Source organism: Lactuca saligna, chromosome 3 (genome assembly GCF_052625555.1).
Source record: "Lactuca saligna cultivar CGN05327 chromosome 3, ASM5262555v1, whole genome shotgun sequence".
Taxonomy (NCBI): Eukaryota; Viridiplantae; Streptophyta; class Magnoliopsida; order Asterales; family Asteraceae; genus Lactuca; species Lactuca saligna.
Window position 1 is genome coordinate 32290469 of NC_136419.1, and position 9423 is coordinate 32299891.

The window sequence follows — 9423 nt, forward strand, 5'->3', positions numbered from 1 at the left end:
ACAACACTAGTGTATACTATTCATATGATCCTATAGACTTTCGAATATCCAATCCTACCCTAAGCTCCCAAACATACAAGAATAGAACATATGGCCAAATCAAACATTCTCAGGCTATAAGATCTTAATTATGTATAACCATGATGCATACACTCAATAACTACAGTAATGATCTCAATTTCATACAAAGGAAACCCTAGGCTAGCAAGCATCATATAATCGGGCAATTCTATCATGCAATTCCTGAAGATCCCTAGCCTAATACTAGCATGATGTTCTAACATATCACATTTTGGGGTCTACTTATTGGCTCTGGTTGATCGTACCCTCTGCATCCTCCTTTACTTATTTCGAAAAACCTTTTGAAAACCATTTTGGAAATCCCTCCTTGATTTGAGATTGGATTCACACGAATGTTCCTCCAATTCACTCAAGCCCAAACTGCTTTCTTGACTTCATTAACCGAGAAAGGGGCTTCAAGACGTATTGCATCCATCATATCTATAGATTAAATGTTGGGGTTTGTGACTTTTGGACGTGAGGTCCATTGTTTTGTAAAATTAAATTGGAAAAGACAAAATGCTTCATTTTTTATGTTTTTGACTCCTGCGCACAACCTCGTGTTTATCATCAGACCTGTGATTCTATTTTTTCTTTTGTTATTGTTCACATAGCCGTGAAGGAAATTTGAGTTCGCATCCCCATCCACCACCCATTTCACTTTCACCTTTTGCTTCATGTTCATAACTTCCATTTTTTCAATTTCTAAGATTTTTTTGTAGGCCTTTACTCCTAATCAGTAGTTCATTGGAGGTGAGAGCACGTGATTCTGCATCTTTTTCTAGTATAGCTATCGTATTTTTAATAGCCTTAATCTCCTGTATCTCTTTTACGTGTTCTTCTCTTCTCCAATTTCGGATCCCAACCTTTAGGTGACGTAATTGAGCAACCAAATATACATTAGCAATACCATATCCATGAAAATTTTCACTATCGGAGCTACCAAGCTTAGTTCTATTACATAACAATATGAAAGCTCATACTGACGATACTCTTTTACATACTTTTCTATTTTTAGTTTTTTATTTTGTACTTTAAATAACAGTTTAATGATCGATACTATTTGTCAACAAAATATATTTATATATTTATATTTTAAGGTTATGTTATTTATTACCAATCGTTGATGGTTTTAAGAATATATGTTATTATCATGGTTCTAAAAAGCGCGCCTCAAGGCGTGAGATGGCGCGAGGCGTGGTGTAGCCTTTACGAAAATGTCCAAGGCAGATTTGTGAAGCGTGGCACCTAAATAACGTATCAAGGTGCGCCTTATCGCATTATGGCACGAGTTTTTTTTTCAAGGCGCGGGTTTTTTGTTTTTTTTATCGGGCCTAAAATAAATGAGTTTTTGTGAACTTTTTTCTATTAGATATTAATATAAAACTTCTAAAAATTTCATATATTCAATAAAATTTAATAATTATATGATTTATATCTTTTAATGTATATAATATAGTCACACCTTGAAAAACGCTATGGCTCGCCAAGGCTTATCATGATTTAACTTTTGCATTGCCGCCAAGCCACGCCTTACGTTATTTAGAACATTGGATATTATTGACAATTTTGTTTGAACATCGCTTCTTATACTATTTATGATAATACGTTACTATTTATTGATAGTTTTAACACTTTATGGTATTTATTTACCATTTGTTTTTAGTACATTAAATCTAACCACAAAAGGAAGTATTTATGATTAAATACCATACAAAAGTTTAGTGCTTAAGGAAAGTAGCCCCTAATTACAACAAAATGATAATAGAAATGTACATAAATGTTCCCCAACCTCCTCAATGAAATCCGATGGTTTGCCAATTATGGAACCTAATCCCATAACTTTTTTTCTCCAACTTGCATTTTGAGAATTCTCTATCATTTCTTTTTCAACTTCTTCAAGTTTTGGCTTAAAGTTGCAGCTGGTACATTTTGATTTTCCAGAACTATTATTGTTGTGTTCCATATTCATCTCCTGGCCATCATAATCAACCTCTTTATTCACTTGTTGAACACCATAAAAAACCTACACATTTACCTCTTAATCATCATCACCAACATGCACTTTTTTTATAACAAGTTCCACTTCCGCAAAGCTATCATTGACTTTAAGGTCACTATGTCTATGTTCATTATCTTTCCACTAAAAATGATATACAAGGTGGATAACCAAATAAAAAGTTACATATAAAGTGGATAACAAACTAAAAGTTAGATACTTGTTCATCTTCTTTGGAAAAGTGTCTCGTTTATTTCCTACTCCAATGTATTTTCTTTATGTATTTGGATCCTTTTGGAATTTTTTCGTGATGATTTATTATATTTACTTCATTTGGGTACACTTTATTGATGAGTTTTGAGCATTCTAACACTTCCTAAGTGTACATTTAACCCTAATAAACCTTGGATCTATGTTTGTCTAAGATTCATGCAAAAATTGATTTCCAAGGTTCATGATCCTATCTAGCATACATGGGGAACATTTTTACTTAAATGATAGATAGAATAACATACCCTGTTGTTGATTTTGATTCCTTGAAACCTTGTGAGCCTAGCACCCAAAGTGTGATGCCTCAAATGCTCCACACAACACCAAATTCTATGGAGTAAACTTGGAGAGAAAGTATAACACTCAAAAATCGGCTCTAGCCCTCAAGTATGCATACATTGCTGATTTTGGGAGATGTCACATGGTTTATATAGTGTGTTGCATTAGGTAAACCCTCATTTAACATGACTCTTCATTTCCATGACCCATGGATTAACTCCATGGAGCATCCATGGAGTATCCTATGGGTAGAACCCAACTTGATAATCCATGGAGCCTCTTAGCCCATTATATAAGTTATGGATGATTTACATAATCAACCCATATATTTAATTAGTTATCTTTTGATCACTCAATTAATTCTAAATTAATTCTTGATCAAAGTAATTAAATAATATTATTATATATCAAAACTTATAATATATTAATAAACCATAAGTGTTATTTTTCTCATTTAGTTTATCAATGCATGGTGCCATGCAACCCAAATGGACCATGTTGGGTCGGGTCAAGTACATACCATAAATAGTTATGGACTTAGACACCTTATCCAACAGTCTCCCACTTGGATAAGTCTAATAACTATAACTGCAAATATGACTTCAAGAACCGATCGGCAATCAGAGCTCTTTCAAGGTCTCTTGGAACTGAGAAGATGATGATACACCATTTAAGATAAGTGATTATATATTCCTCTGTTCAAGATATCTTTCGGACAAATACATGGAACAATGTCTTTCTTATTGTCCAACAGTTTGTTTCCCGATTTCCAATTTGTTTGACAAAGAACTTAATTGAACACATCAACTTAGTTCTGATCGGGCCTGTTATATAGGTCAAAACAAAATCATCGAGGGGCCCATATATCGGCTTCTAATCCAAGAAGGAACAGATAAACTTCGACTCATATGTTTGTTCGACTACTTGTTAAATCATACACAAAAGCATGTTTTATAACATTGAGTTACCAATGCCTTTTGTACAGTCAATGCATAACCAACTCATAGGCAACAAATCATATCTCTAGGTTTGAAGACTTATATGATGTTACTGTCTCACGATCACTCGAGATAGATTTCATGAAGTGATAACAGTGAGTGTGGGTTGATTCCAATACTCAGAACTTATGAGTACTCATGAAGTGTTGTCCTAAAACTTGACACCTACAATCGAATTCATGACAGTCTTAGTTCATATCTACTTCCAACATATGACCGACTGTGGAAAATTTGAATAATATGTAAAACAAAACATAATATTCTGGAAGTCAAAACATGCAAAAGAAATTCTAGTAAATAATTGACAGAAGATAGCAACACTTTACTCATAAATAAACATAACTTTTATTCATCATCAAATGTCAATTACACTTTACAAATTTCCAAAGTTATCTAACTACTAAAACTAATATCATCCTTTAGCCCTATGCTCCGAGCATGTTGAAGATGCTTAACCCGACTCAGTCCCTTCGTGAGGGGATATGTTGGGTTCTGATCTGATGATACCCTCTTTGCCACAAGGATTCCTTCTTCTATGCGATGTCTGATAAAGTGATATTTTCTGTTGATGTATCTGGATCTCCCATGATCCCTTGGTTCTTTAGCTAAGGCAACAACACTTTCACTATCACAGAAAATTTCCATAGGCTCCTTTATAGCTGATACAACCCCAAGGTCTCCAATGAAGTTCTTCAACCATATTGCCTCTTTTTCTGCCTTGCTCGCTGCTATATACTCTGATTCACATGTGGAATCAGCTATTGTCTCCTGCTTGGAACTCTTCCAAGTATTTTCTCTTCCGTTTAGGGTAAAGACCCAGCTCGACTGAGAGCGGAAATTATCCCTATAAGTCTGGAAGCCAGCATCACTATACCCTACAACTCTCAAGTTATCACTCCCACCGAGGGTAAGGACCCAGTCCTTAGTCCTCCGTAGGTACTTGAGGATATTCTTTACCACATTCCAGTGTGCCTTGATAGGGTTCCCCTAATACCTGATAATCATGCTCAAAGCAAAGGCTACATCAATTCGAGTACAAGTCATAGGATACATGATCGATCCTACAGCCGAAGCATAAGGTACTCAACTTATTTATGCTATCTCAGCATCAGTACTCGAGCTTTGAGTCTTACTCAATCTGGCATTACATTGAATGGGTAACTCTCCTTTCTTGGAGTCCTGCATGCTGCATCTCTTCAGCACCTTATCTAAGTAGGTACTCTGACTAAGTCCAATTAGTCTTTTACTCCGGTCTCTCAAGATCCTTATCCCTAGAATATAGGCAGCTTCTCCTAGGTCCTTTATAGAGAAACACTTCCCAAGCCAGGACTTAACTTCCTGCAGAGTTGGGATGTCATTTACTATGACTAGTATGTCATCCACATACAATACCAAAAATCTAACTATACTCCCACTAGCCTTAACATATATACAAGATTCATCTTCACTCCTAGAAAAGCCAAACTCTTTGAATTTCTCATCAAAGTAGAGATTCTATCTGCAAGGTGCTTGCTTTAATCCATAAATGGATTTATCAAGCTTACACACTATATTAGGGTACTCTGTATTGACAAAACCCTCTGGCTGACTTATGTAAACATCCTCAGCCAACTTTCCATTAAGGAAAGTGGTTTTGACATCTATTTTCCATATTTCATAGTCATGAAATGCAGCTATGGCTAACATAACCCTAATAGACTTAATCTTGGCTACTGGAGAAAAGGTCTCATCATAATCAACTCCCGAAGTTTGAGAGAAGCCCTTTGCAACTAGTCGTGCCTTATAAGTATGTACATTACCATCCATGTCAGTCTTCTTCTTGAAGATCCATTTGCACCCTACAGTCTTACGACCTGGTACATTGTCAACCAAGTTCCAAACTTGATTGTCATACATGGACTGTATCTCACTGTCCATTGCCTCTTTCCACTGGGCTGATTCTGGGCCTACCATGGCTTCCGTGTAACTGTTAGGTTCATCCAGCCCTACTAGTGTTTCAGCACTAATAAGTGTATCACCTTCCGCAATAATATGGAATCCATAGTAATGCTCGAGTGCAATCCTAACTCTTGTGGAACGCCTCAGAGGTATAGACTCGTCAATTGGCTCAACAGGAGTTTCCCCATCATGTTGAGTCCTAGGGTTTGAAGTTCCTTCACCACTTGACTCTTGAATTTCTTCAAAGTCAACTTGCCTCCCACTGTTTCCTTGGCTTATGAACTCTCTTTCTCGAAAGACAAGCCTCCTAGATACAAAGACCACATTCTCACTAGGTCTGTAGAAGAGGTAACCAAAGGATTTATGTGGGTAGCTGATAAAAATACACCTCTCACTTCGAGGTTCGAGCTTATCATGAGTCTCGCATCTCACGAAAGCCTCGGAACCCTAAATCTTAATGTGGTCTAGTTTGGGTACTTTACCAGTCCACATCTCATGAGGAGTTTTGGAAACTTTCTTTGTAGGGACTAGATTAAGGATATGGGCGGCAGTCTCTAAGGCATACCCCCAAAATGAGATTGGTAGAGAAGCTCGACTCATCATGAAATGAACCATATCCAACAAGGTTCGATTACGCCTCTCAACTACACCATTCAACTGCGGTGTCCTGGGAGGTGTCAATTGTGAGACAATCCCACATACCCTAAGGTAGTCGAGGAACTATGAACTCAGATACTCATTACCTCGATCAGATCGATACATCTTAATGTTCCTGCCCAACTGATTCTCGACTTCCTGTTTAAACTCTTTAAGCCTTTTAAAAGTCTCTGACTGTTGCTCGATTAAGTAGGCATATCCATATCTACTGTAATTATCAGTAAAAGTAAAATAATAACGATTAGCATCCCTTGTGGCATGTTTGAAGGGTCCATACACATCCGTGTGTATGAGATCCAACAAACCTTCATCCTCTCATAAGAACCAGTGAAGGGAGACTTTGTCATTTTTCCAAGTAAGCATGATTCGCAACTATCATCTGACTTTAGTTCAAATGATTCCAAGACTCCATCCTTTTGGAGTTGGCCTATGCGTTTCTTACTTATATGTCCAAGACGATAATCCCATAATGATTCTTTATCCATGTTATCATCATTAACAGAATCAATACACAATACATTATTTCCTAAGTTATCTACAACATATACAGTTTCATACACACCATCAGAAGGTAATGCTTTAAAATAAAGAGCATTATTAAGGAAAGCATTAATCGAACCAACTTCATTATCAAATGAAAAGGTAAAGCCTTGTTTATACAATGCATGAAAGGAAATAATATTTCTTGCCATTTCTGGCGAGTAACGTCATTTATTCAAATCTAAACTAAACCCACTACTTAGCGCTAAAGTATAAACTCCAATTTTGGTGACAAGTAAAACTTTCCTATTCCCCATGATCAAGTTTATTCTTCCATGCTACACATTCTCACTTCTTCTTAGTTCATGCAAATCAGAACAAATATGAATACCGCAACCGGTATCAAGGACCCAAGAGTTAGAATAGGGTGAGTTATTATATAAGATAGTGTAAATACTTGTATGGTTGGGTTTAACTTTCCCATCCTTCACGTCTTGCTGGTACTTTGGACAGTTCCGCTTCCAATGTGCCTTTTCATGGAAATAGAAGCATTCAGCCTCTTTTGGGTCAGCAGAAGGAGTGATAAAACTTTTCTTGGTTCCATTTGAAAAGGAGGCTTCAAGGATCTTACCCTTAGTAACCTTCAAGGGAATCTTCCTCTTCTTACCCTTCCCTTTCCCGATTGCCAAGACAGGGGCGGAGTTGATAGGAGTAGGAGTAACAACCAACTTACCCTTAAGACCACTTTCTGCGGTCTTAAGGAGTCCTTGAAGTCTGCTGAGGGTGACCTCTTCCTTATTCATGTGATATGTCATGCAAAATTGATCATAGCATGAGGGTAAGGTGTGCAAAATGATATCTATTGCAAGGTCCTCAGTGAAGTTCACATTAAGCTTCAGCAGACAGTCCATAAATCTTTGCATTTTCTGCATGTGGCCCGTGATGGGTTCACCATCCTTCATTTGAGTTGTTATCATGGAGGAGATGATTTCACACCTTTCTTGATGGGTACTTTGATGCTATCTTTCCATCAAGTCTTGGTGCATTTCAAAAGGGTAGAAGTCCTCATAGGACTTTTGGAGTTCTGCTTTCATGGTGGCCATCATGATGAATACCACTTTGGTGGCATCCATTTTATGTGCCCGGAATTCAGCAATCTCCTGGGGAGTTACAATGGTCTCATCAATCTATTTAAGCTCGTTATCGAGGACATGTTCCTTGTCCTCGTAGCGGGTAATGATCCTGATGTCTCTGATCCATTCATTGAAGTTGGATCCATCAAAAGTGACTTTCCCACACACGTTCATAAGGGTAAATGAGCCATTAGGATTAGAGCCAGAAGCAACATTGTTTGAAGACATCTTGTTAAGAAGAAATACAAGATTAGTTTAGATATTAATTTAGTTCTTAATAAAACACCCAAATGTATTATTAATGCTAGGACCCAATTACAATATATTATACTTAGAAGAGGTATGTCCTACTCTAAGTAATAACATATTTGAAAGGTAGGTGAATGACGATTCACCAATTTCCACCAAAAACGAAATATTAATTATGTTTTTAATTTGGTTCTTAGAAATTCCTAGATTCTTTTGAGATTCAATGAAATTTTCAAAGGCATGTTTCATTCTCGAGTGTGCCCTCCATGTTTTGTGATTGGGATATCGAGGATCACAAAACGAGGTGTGAAGTAACCATGCAAATCACTTGGTACCTTCAATGTGTATTACTCAATAGATGTGCCGGTTAACCACACGCACTCCACCAACCTATAATAATCTTTAATTAAGTCACCCTTTACCTACCTTGTTAAGTTCAAGTTAGTGTGCCAGTTAACCACACACGCTCCACTAATGACTTAAACACAGTGTAAAGTGTAATTTCATGGATTAGCACCTTATTTACATTTTCCTAAAGCAACTAAGAGTAGGAATTTAATTAAAACATTTAGTTACTTTATAATTATCATTATACTTTTAATGAGAATTCATAAGTCCTTGTCCTACCCGTTTGGTTAATGACCCTCCACCGATCAAGGAAGCGATGGGTGAGAGTGGACACCCATTAAGTTTCCATTTTATAGGCAACAACCTTATACCCTCCTTATAGACCGGCTTCGTGAATGAGGCGTACTAGCGGTAAGACGACTTGATCTTATACATACATACATACACACACACATATATTATTATTATTATTATTATTATTATTATTATTATTATTATTATTATTATTATTATTATTATTATTATTATTAACTTATAATATTATAATGTATAAGGGTTGAATTTTAACTTTTAAAATTCTAAGGGTTGGAACTAAAGTTGTAATCTTCACTTTTCTTGTTCCAAAACTTGAGGGCAAGTTTTGTAAACTTTCAAAACTTTTCATTTCTTATAACTTATGAATTAATTGATTATTAAAAATGAGGACTCTTCATTTTTTATAACCCTTGTGTTCTTTTAATGGTTTTTATTAAAGTGTGACCTTTGGTTTTCCATAACTTGAGAACAAGTTATGGAATCCATTAAAACACATAGTGATCATGAATTAAACTACCAAGTAGGTTACAAAAAATTCCTATGATCATCTAATCTTCATAAGTTCAAGAACATGAATATGAACATTTGAAGAATCATAATTAAATTACTCATAAAACTTTTAATTTTTGATAATTACCATTGTAAATGGATTATCATAAGCATTACACCATCTAAAACAAGTTTTAAAGCACTAAAA